At 36.7% G+C, this 11,688-nt stretch overlaps 2 long non-coding RNA genes across 2 annotated transcripts; both read left to right on the top strand.

Moving 5' to 3' along the window:
• Positions 1 to 5,755, top strand: LOC113080385 (uncharacterized). Its single transcript, XR_003281850.1, has 5 exons — positions 1 to 190; positions 3,420 to 3,599; positions 4,133 to 4,223; positions 4,459 to 4,522; positions 4,778 to 5,755. It is a non-coding gene; the product is annotated as an uncharacterized LOC113080385 (long non-coding RNA).
• Positions 5,756 to 10,521: 4,766 nt separating this feature from the next.
• LOC113080382 (uncharacterized) lies at positions 10,522 to 11,688 on the top strand. The gene is made up of 3 exons (XR_003281847.1): positions 10,522 to 10,717; positions 10,913 to 10,979; positions 11,611 to 11,688. It is a non-coding gene; the product is annotated as an uncharacterized LOC113080382 (long non-coding RNA).

Consider the following 11,688-nt stretch of genomic DNA (forward strand, 5'->3'; position numbering starts at 1 on the left):
TGTTTGTTTGTTTCATGTAAATGTCTTAAAACTAAATTGTATAGATAGGTTCCAGTTCCATGCATTTAAGTGTAATTTAGTTTTTATAATCGCTGTAAAGCATGAAGCTCCTGTTTCAACTCGTGGACTTAAAGCTGGATCTTCTCCAGTTTCAGCACTACATTAGAGTCTAGATCAGGACTGCAGAAAGGTTGGTCTGGTGTAAATGATGAGAATGTATGTGTTTATGTGCTTGCTTGTAATGTCCGAAGTAAGTTTGTAGCTGCAAAAGTGATTTACTGACAGGGGGTGTGGCCATAATTTCAGAAGTTATATACGAGTGGACAGAATGACAAGTTTTATCTGGCCATTGCCTAATTGATGCATTTTATGTTTTTATTTGATATTTCAGTGCTTTTTTTCTATAAAAAGAGATTCTGTAAACATATCAGGTATAATAAACGTTATCTGAAGATGCGAGTCATGATCCACACAGATGTAGTGACTGTGTAGTTCATGCTTGAAAATCTGAATTCAGCATTAACAATCAGCATCTTTGAATTTGCAAGGATGTGAAAAGTCCAATAATTAAACATGAATTTAATTCAGTTTTTATTCTACTGTGCAGGGTTTTAAAAATATCCCTATTCTCTACCCAGCCAGCATTTCAACATTAATTCACCGGTGAATACCATTCATTGGTACCGGGGTTTAATCAACATTGGATTATGTTTTGATTTTGCAAATTGGGGCCAATGGCGATACTGATATTAGGGGGTAAAAAAAAGGCCAATATTGATGTATTGGTCGATATTCTTTGTGTAGGCTATATTACCATTATTTGGCCAAACTTTTGACTGGTACTATATTTAGAATACTGTATATACATAAAAAAAAATTGCAATGATAACTCAAATGTGGTGATCAAACACTTGTGTGTCTCTATGTGACAAATAGGTCTATGTAATGGAAGCAAGGTATTTAACTATTTAACTTTAAACTTTATTATTAAAAATGACTGACATCTATTATTGGACTGCAGAAGGATACAACATTATCAATCTGCTACGTTACTAACTTTACTGACAATCTATGCTGACAAACTACTTCTACACTGATCATGACAAAGCGACTGTTGAAAATCATTTGTACTTTGTGTCAGTCCATCATGAATAAAATGAGGCATCAGTTTACTGCCAGGATTTGTCATATTGCATTGCGCTACATCTAGTGCAGAGAGTATCACTGATTATAATGGGTTCTGTTGTATTTTGTTGTGTCGTGCTGCTCGCATCATGTGTAGACACCCATTTAGGAAATGTGATGTGACCGATATGATATGCATGAGTTCAGGGCTGCAGCGTGGCCAGTATAAACACATGTATTGACTACAGCGCCCATGATTAGCTCTAATGCCACTAAATTTACTGTTAAAGATGAGCCATCCATTCATCATATCATCATGCAAAACTAAGAAGTAAAATCATTTTAATGTGCCGATTAAATATAGATGTGGTGGGATGGGGAGGGAGGGGGTTGACGGATAATTTATTTAAAGCAGCTTGGGTGAAGTTTGAGCTCATCCGCTCATCCCTACACTGACCTGAGTTACAAACAATGGAGTTTGCTTTCAATAAAGTGAAGTGAAGTAAAAAGTGACATTCAGCCAAGTATGGTGACCCATACTCAGAATTCGTGCTCTGCATTTAACCAATCCAAAGTGCATATACACAGCAGTGAACACACACAAACCGTGAACACACACCTGGAGCAGTGAGTAATACACTAAGTAATTACACCACTTAGAAACATTTAATCTGCATTATTTGTACTGTAATATATATATAATATATATATATATATATATATATAATATCAGCTGCATATTCACTGATAACGATATATCTGTGACAGGCTCAAATCGGCCGATAATATCCTCAAACAATAAATTGGCCGGTCTCTACAAAAATCTAATGAGAGGTGTAGACATTTGAGTCTGGAAAAGTATGGAATATTGAAATGGAAAATGTGTAGGAACCCTGATTATAAGATTTTTAAAATATATAACACACTTAATGCATGGCATTCATATCAAGAAAATGTGGAAAAATCTCTAAAAGACAGACATTAACCCATAACTTACCGTCAACACAACATCAGATGAGCATCTAACTTGAGCATTTGTGATAAAGCAATGCAAAAATATGCACAGGTATTTATCGTATGCAGGTTACATGTCCTTTACCCATTTGTAAACTCTGGTAACGTTATAATTTACTATTTTTGAAAGATAGTAAAGATAGCGATTTTTTCTTATCTCATTTTGCCAGTATGTTTGCAGGACCTCGCAGATCACATCTGACCCTTCTTGTGTTCACATTACAGTTTTTGTTCTCCGTTGACATGTCACGACTCAAATTTGATCAAAAAAATTAAGCAAATTAAGCAAATATAAGCAAGCAAATATAAAATAATTCGGGACTGACCGATCCGCTATAATGAGCAGAAACAGCTCACAGTCAGCTGCCTCACTCACAGAAAGACAATAATAATAACCATCATATTTTCAAATTTAGAAAGGCGTGAACCATTTCATTGTCCAGTTTCCTGGATGACAACCAGATTAACCAATCAGGATCAAAGCAATAAAGTAAAACAACCAATAGGAATTGTTTCAGTGTGATAATGCAGCAAAATGTATTTAGTTTTATTGTTGTTAATGATGATAATATTTAACAGATACCTTTAGATTTTAGAATAGGTTTCATGATCAAAATATTGCAAAATGCTATTAAAATAATAAAAATTATATTAAATAATTTGATATAAATAATTTAAAAGGCAGAAATGTATTTTATTTTGTAAGTTGATTCAATTAATAATAATGTTAGGTGATAATAAGGTGTGCTGCTAGCTAATTGTAATGTCCAAAGCTTGTTGATTATTTCAGCCAAAAAAAAAAAAAAAACGGACACCAGAAACACTTAACAGATTGAATAGTAACAAATTCTAAAAACAAATAATACAATAATAGAAATATTCAAATTCTAAATATCCCTCATCCAGTTTGTTTAGTATTTTATGTTAATGAAGGGATACATCAAAATATCCAAAAACCACTTGCAGAGTGTTATAACCTATATTTCATGCAGATGTGCACTTAGGCTATCCCTACATTTCTCAAGGATTTGTGAATACAGAGAAATTCCCATTTTAAATAATGACTCATCCCGGTTAATTTTCACTTATCAATTATGTAAACATTGTATCTGCATGTGTTTCCATTTGTAGAAACTATGGCAATACGTGGACAAAAATGCTGGTGTACAATTAAACTAAATCCATGACGGCTGCCGTGAATCAAATGAAAATGAAATGAAAAGCATTAAATTTAGATCTGCTGAATGTTGTACCATGATTGTTTTTCTGTGTTTTTACAGTGTTGCCCGTTATAACCAATCACACAAGCTTCTGTTGGGTTTATGAATGACGCAGCCAATCAGAGGCGTTCAGATGAGTCCTCGCTGAAGCACCAGAGTTTTGTTGTTCAAAGAGCACGCTCCCTGACTGAATTCTGCTCACTCAGCGAATTCTCTCATCATAAACAACAAAGTGCTGATGTGTGTATGATGTATAGACAGCTCTATTAATTATAACGGGAGGTTTTTAGAGGGTGCAAACTTGCTCAAGACAGAAGTCAGGCATATTGCTCCTTGGCAATGTAAATGTTCTAGCTTTCCCTGTATAATTTATTCCCTCTTTGAATAACTTTGAAGGGTACAAGTAATAATAAATAAATAAATAAATAAATAAATAAATAAATAAATACATAATAATAATAATTACGTCCATGAAGATGATTCAGACATCTCTAGATGGTAAAAATGACATCTCCCATCATTCCACTCTTCTTCATAATTGTGTTATAAAAGCTTCAACTTGGTTATTGTTTAGAAAAGTGGACCTCTAGCGGCGAACAGTTACGTACTGTGCCTTTAACGAGTAAATAGACCCTTTAAACACCCTTTGTTCAGATATTAGATAAGTAGGATTTCTGTTCATTGTTGAATTTTTTTCTAAGACAGAAACACTGATAGTATAGGCATATTTATATCTGTTTAATATCAAATTCCTGTTCTGAATTTTTTGACAGGTTATAAGAAGATAAAAGAAGACTAATGCCAAATCTGAGCTACACTAAGACTCCACTGATGAGTTCAGGTCAACTACTACACACTATCCAGGTAAGTTCTTAACATAATCAGTATTACATCTCTTGGGTGATGTATTCTAGCGCCTTTTTGACCTTCCTAGTATATTACACATATTTGAATGGAATTAATGTGTACAATAATGATATATGCAGCAGAAGACTGGCTTGACTTTTTGCATGATGATCTTTCTAGTTACAAAAATGTTTGTAGTGTTGTCCTAACTGGCGCTGACATGATAAACAGCACTTGTGTTATTTAATCACAGCAACAATGGCTTCACCCAGACCCCGGCATCGACGCGGAAGCATGGAGCTGCCAACTAACATGCTGTAAGAGATTGGTTTTATTAATAGATATTCTTTTAAGCATCCTCCAAATACATTCAAAAATTGTTCAGAAAGATACATCAATCAGTTTTATATGGGTCCCAGCACACATAGGAATAAGGGGAAATGAAGAAGTGGATAAATTAGCTAAGCAAGCTCTACAGAGAGAAATGATAGAGATACAATATATATATTTATGAGACATACAGAATATACTGTATAAAAATTCCTGATGTTTCTGTTTTTGTTTTTTTCCAGATCTGATGTTATTCATCTCACAGATGAATTGAATAGACTTAATGAGGACGTTTCCCTAGAATGTAACAAGCATAAAGAGAAATTTCATGATGTCATCAATGAGTTTAAAAATGGTATCAGATTTACTTCTTATGCCATCAGAGGAGCAGAAATAACTGCAGCAATTGCAATGGTGTTGTCAGCATTATCATTTTTTATAACTGAAGAAGAGATTTCTTTATTTTATTCTGGAGTAGGGTTAGGTTTGGCTTTAGTTGTTATATCATATGCTATTTTTGGACAAAACAGGATAACGCAGCAGAAGAAGAACTTAAAACGATCTGTTGAAAATAATCTTAAGGGATTTCAGGATAAAATGAACCCGACTATTGACATGATGGAAAAAATCTGTCAACGCACTGGGGAAATATTGAGAGACCCTTCACTATCTTACCACAAAACCCAGTCATTAAGTGAACACTTTGCCCACTGCTTTGAAAAAAGTTATCTCTTCCAGGAACATGACAAGGATAAAGTGGCTTCTAAAATTGGGCATTTGTCTGGAAACATTTCAGAAATGATCGCCAAGATTAGTTCTGTGCCTGATATCCTCAAAGAGATTATCGAAGACAACGAGAGGCAACGTGCCAAACCTGCGAAACCCAGACAGGAACAAATAAATAAAAGAGAGTTTAAGAAGATAGCAGACAAATTCACTAACGACATGCAGAAAGCAATATGTGATTTAAGAAATGGAGTGAAAGCAATCAGCCAAACAACAGACAGTTTATCAGATATTTTTAGTTGAACCTGACATAATGAAAAAAGTATGAGCTGCTGATACAGTCCTACAACAATTAATGATAGTTTTTACTTGATTGATACTTTATTAAATGCAGAAATCTAGGATTATTGTTTTTGTTTTGCATTATTGGTCAAAAAAAGATGTTTTTATTTTGTGCGTGTTATGTGCTTTCTATTAATCACTTTATATAACAAAACATGTTATAAAATGTACAGAAATCAATGGATTGGAATTTCTTTAACCCTTTAACATCCTTACCAAAAGGGATAAAAACAATGGAAAAATAATTATTTTTTATTTAGTTGGGGCAGTAATAAGATCTAAAACACTTTATTTGTAAAAGTCTGAAATATTACTGGTGTCCATTCAAACTGCATTTTACTATCAGTCAGTGGCTTTTTTTTTACCTTTACTATAAATTGCAAAAGAGATTAAACAATTAAAAAGCAATAATTAAGTATGCAGGCATATATAATGGACTAACATTACATGTATCATATTAACCATAATAAAACTAAATAAAAAAAAAAAAACTGCAAAGGCCAACCACCAATCATCAGACCCTCAATTAAACCTCCTGACCATCGGCTTGGTGTGTCAGGGAAATAGAGAGGTTGTGAGACCACCTTAAACTATCTGATGGCCTGCTGTCAAAGAGAATGAATACTCCAAACATGCCTAAGCAGCTATATTTCCTGTAAGCATGTTTCCTGCATGCCATGTCATCCAAGATTTTAGCTAATCATGTTTGTAATTTATCAGATTGAGTTTCGGACCACTTCCACATTCATAAATAGAACACAATGGATATTTCTGCAGGGAGTGTCATGCGCTGGTGAAACGAGGAAGCAAATTCCTCTCTTCTGGTTTCCTTCCGTCAAAGCAAATTCCTGTTTCCATTTCATTGTGATGTTTACACATCTTTGAATCTGTTCATTTTATTCAGGTTCCAAAGTTAAAACTCACCAAGAGTCAGATGTTAACAAAAGGGAGTCCTCCCGTCTTTCAGTGTGCTCTTCAACCCGCAGACCGCAGCAGAGCAGCGCAAGTGAAGAATCAGTTCAGTTCAGACGCTCTGTGTGTCAATCTGCTTCACACTGAATCACATTAAAAAAGTTAACAGCTTAAGTCATTTGTGGATTAATGCGAATTGGAGACGCGAACCGTTTAAAACAATTCAGTTTGATTTGAACTGGTTCAAAAAGATCCGGTTACATCGAATGATTCGTTCATGAACCGGATATCACAAACTGCTTTGTTTTGAACTCTCTCTTACAACAGACACGGAAGAGAAGACAATGCTGAATAAAGTCATAGTTTTTGCTATTTTTGGAACAAAATGTATTTTCGATGCTTCAAAATATTCTAACTGACCCTCTGATGTCACATGAACTACTTTGATGATGTTTTTCTTACCTTTCTGGACATGGACAGTATACCCTACACACAGCTTCAATGGAGGGACTGAGAGCACTCGGACTAAATCTAAAATATCTTAAACTGTGTTCCGAAGATAAACGGAGGTCTTATGGGTTTTAAACAACATGAAGTTATTAATGACATAATTTAGATTTTTTGGTGAACTATCCCTTTAACACATATGAAGGAACACATACTTTAATTACACTTAATTAAATATACTTAATTTAATCATACATACTTTATACATACACTACTGTGCAAAAGTCTTATGCACGTTAGTATTTTCACCCAAAAGAATATAGTAGATACAGTAGAAACATTATGTGTGGTTTTGTCTTAAATAATGACCCAGATTGTGAAATACATTTATTAGCCTTAGAGTAAGGGAAGCACAACTTGGGAAATGAGAGCATCCAAGGTGAAAGCTATGGATTTATTTTAAATATTTTTAAATATTTGTTTTGTCTTTATTTTATTATTAAAGTCATTTTATTGTCCGCCGGTTCCCACCTCCTTCCTCCTTCCGAGGTGGGAACCGGCGGACAATAAAATGACTTTAATAATAAAATAAAGACAAAACAGCGCTGCAGCCCCTCGCGGACAAACAAAAACAAAACACAACTAAAATCAAGGCTTGGTCCTCTCTCGTCCTTCACTGTCGTCGCTCCTCTTTTGTATCCTTCCGATCTCCTCCATGGGACATGAGACCGGTGGGTCGAGCACTTAATGATATATAAGTGCTATAACAAAGTCTCAGATAGGTTAACACAGTACACGTAGCATGGGATTTTAAATAATATAATAAATAAAAAAAGAAAACAGATAGAATAAAAAAAGAATAGAGCAAGCTAGTGTTAGAGATCTTTACACTTACACACACACACACACACATAAAATTGCATAATAAATGAAAAGAAAATAGAATACAAAAAGATTAGAAAGGTAGTTAGATTTTTTAAAGAATAGAATTAGAATAGTGAGTGTTAAAGTTAGAGGGTCAAATAAAGATGGAAGAGATGTGTTTTAAGCCGATTCTTGAAGATGGCTAAGGACTCAGCTGCTCGGATTGAGTTGGGGAGGTCATTCCACCAGGAGGGAACATTTAATTTAAAAGTCCGTAAAAGTGACTTTGTGCTTCTTTGGGATGGCACAATCAAGGGACGTTCACTTACAGAACGCAAGCTTCTAGAGGGCACATAAGTCGGAAGTAACAAATTTAGGTAAATGGGTGCAGAGCCAGTGGTAGTTTTGAAGGCAAACATCAATGCCTTGAATTTTATGCGAGCAGCTATTGGAAGCCAGTGCAAATTGATAAACAGAGGTGTGACGTGTATTCTTTTTGGCTCATTAAAAATTAATCTTGCTGCCGCGTTCTGAATTAATTGTAAAGGTTTGATATAATTGGCTGGAAGACCTGCCAAGAGGGCATTGCAATAGTCCAGCCTGGACAGAACAAGAGCTTGAACAAGGAATTGTGCAGCATTTTCCGAAAGAAAGGGCTTGATATTCTTGATGTTGAATAAAGCAAATCTGCAGGATCTGACAGTTTTAGCAATGTGGTCTGAGAAAGTCAGCTGATCATCAATCATAACTCCAAGGCTTCTAGCTGTTTTTGAAGGAGTTATGGTTGATGTGCCTGACTTGATGGTGAAATTGTGATGAAACAATGGGTTTGCTGGAATCACAAGCAGTTATGTCTTGGCAAGGTTGAGTTGAAGGTGATGGTCCATCATCCAGGAAGAAACTTCCGTTAGACAAGCTGAGATGCGAATAGCTACCGTCGGATCATCAGGATGGAATGAGAAGTAGAGTTGAGTGTCATCACCATAGCAGTTGTATGAAAAGCCATGTTTCTGAATGACAGAACCTAATGATGCCATGTAGACAGAGAAGAGAAGTGGTCCAAGAACTGAGCCCTGAGGCACCCCAGTAGTTAAATGTTGTGACTTGGACACCTCACTTCTCCAAGATACTTTGAAGGACCTATCTGATAGGTAAGACTCAAACCATTGAAGTGTGGTTCCTTAGATGCCTTTTGCCAGTAGGGTTGATAGGAGGATCTGGTGGTTAACCGTGTCAAAAGCAGCGGACAGATCAAGCAGGATAAGTACTGAAGATTTGGATTCTGCTCTTGCCAGTCTTAGAGCTTCAACAAATGAGAGCAAGGTCGTCTCAGTTGAATGTCACTGCAGTCACCCGGATCCAGTACGTATCCAGATCAGATGGTGGATCAGCACCTAGAAAGGACCTCTACATCCCTGAAAGACAGCAGAGACCAGGACAACTAGAGCCCCAGATACAGATCCCCTGTAAAGACCTTGTCTCAGAGGAGCACCAGGACAAGACCACAGGAAACAGATGATTCTTCTGCACAATCTGACTTTGCTGCAGCCTGGAATTGAACTACTGGTTTCGTCTGGTCAGAGGAGAACTGGCCCCCCAACTGAGCCTGGTTTCTCCCAAGGTTTTTTTCTCGATTCTGTCACCGATGGAGTTTCGGTTCCTTGCCTCTGTCGCCTCTGGCTTGCTTAGTTGGGGTCAATTCATCTACAGCGATATCGTTGACTTGATTGCAAATAAATGCATAGACACTATTTAACTGAACAGAGATGACATCACTGAATTCAATGATGAACTGCCTTTAACTATCATTTTGCATTATTGACACACTGTTTCCCTAATGAATGTTGTTCAGTTGCTTTGACGCAATGTATTTTGTTTAAAGCGCTATATAAATAAAAGTGACTTGACTTGACTTAAATGTCCACTTCTGAAGCCAGATTGGTTGCTGTCAAGGAGGTTGTTGTTTGTGAGAAATGTAGAGACTTGTTTGAACACAGCTCGTTCAAATTTTTTTGCAATGAAAGGAAGAAGGGAAACTGGTCTGTAGTTCTCTAAAATAGATGGGTTGAGGTTGGGTTTCTTAAGTAGTGGAGTTATATGTGCCTGTCTAAATGATGAGGGAAAAACATCCGTGTCGAGGGATGTGTTGATGATGTGAGTGAGTGCAGGTAAAACTGCAGGAGAAATGGCTTGAAGGAGATGAGATGGAATAGGATCAAGCGGGCAAGTAGTAGAATAATTAGAAAGGATGAGTTTGGAGACTTCTGCCTCAGAGAGTGAAGAGAAGGATGTAAATGAGTGTATATCTGCTGGTGATATGCGCTTGATTGATTGTTGTTTGGAAAATTGTTCACTAATGTGTTTAATTTTATTAATGAAAAACGTTGCGAAGTCGTCAGCTATTAGAGATGAAGCAGGAGGTGGAGGAGGAGGACAAAGAAGTGAGGAAAATGTAAAAAAAAAAAAAAAATATATATATATATATATATATATATATATCATTAATAACAGGGCTAATCGATAGGGCATGCACGCAGGGTTCTGAACTGAGGAATTCAGCTGAGGGGAATAGCGCATGTGTAACCAGCAGAGTAACTGCCATAGCAAGTTTGTCCCCTTGTTCTCACCGTATCCCTCTTCCTCTCAGCCACGCCCCCTAGTTAGCTTGCAGGTGGCTAGTCACTCATTAGCGTTAATGGCATTTCATATAAAACCGGCACATCGGGTGGAAGACGAAGTAATCCCTTGGCTTGTATGTCCTCCTGATACTGTGTTTGCTGTGTTGTCGCCTATGAAAGACACTTCCGGGTAGCAAATTGTTGATCTACCGAAGGTCTTGGCTGGAATACGCTGTGTGCGCGTTGTCATCGCCTCTTGGAATACGAGTTGAGGTAACATTGGCTGTATGGCTCAAAGCAATAGAGTGGTGTTCGCCATGTAACATGTTTGTATGTGTATGTTTATAGGAAGTTGATTTAATATATGATTGTTTCACTGTAAAACCTTGGGATGTGACTAACCAATGACCTTGATGTATGATGGGCTATTTTGTATGTGAACTACGCTTGTGTGTGATTTTCATGTAGGTTCGTATGTGGGGGAAGTAACCAGGGAGTCCCATTTCCATTTATGTTGAGTGTTGCATTCCTAGAGGTAAAAGGAAATCTTGGTTATTGTACCTGTATTCCCTATCATTGATTGATAATGGATAGGTTATATTTGCTGTACATAATGGATTTTAATAGTGTTTGTTTCTCCTTTTAGAATGATTGTCACTGCTGCTTTGCCTCCTGTAGTTTTAATGTAACAGTAGTTTTTGCCTTATTTTGTTTTCGTTATTTTTGTTATTTTGTTTGTCTATTTGAGCTGGCCTAAACATAAGCATGGTTGGTTCTCTTGTTTGTTTTTGTGGGCCGTAACTGGAGTGATATTGGCTGCCCCAGTAGGTTTAATAGTAATATCAATTTTCCTTCTCCTCTTTGGGGAAGTAGAGTGTTGAAGCTAGTTTGTGGAGCAGGCTGCCGAATTTGAGTCCTCTTTATATCGTGTGGCACACCGTATTTGCAGTGGTAACGTGCACCTCACTATTTGCAGTGATTGCTCTTGTAGTGTCTGTGCCTATGAGTGTGTGTGTGTGTGTGTGTGTGAATATGTCTGTGTGAAAAGGCAACCGAATCAGCAGCACGGGTGGTGTGTTGGTCTCATTCCTCTTCTAGGACAGGCAACCTCTCCTCAAACAGCCGATCCATCGAAACATTAATTGTTTGTATTTTTGATATTTCAGGTGGCAGCCACTATCTCTCTCTCTGGCTGGTCTAGGGTGTCTAATCTGTATCGTCCCATATTATTCTGAGAACCAAGC

This window comes from Carassius auratus, unplaced genomic scaffold, assembly GCF_003368295.1.
Source record: "Carassius auratus strain Wakin unplaced genomic scaffold, ASM336829v1 scaf_tig00031189, whole genome shotgun sequence".
In the NCBI taxonomy this organism is placed as follows: Eukaryota; Metazoa; Chordata; class Actinopteri; order Cypriniformes; family Cyprinidae; genus Carassius; species Carassius auratus.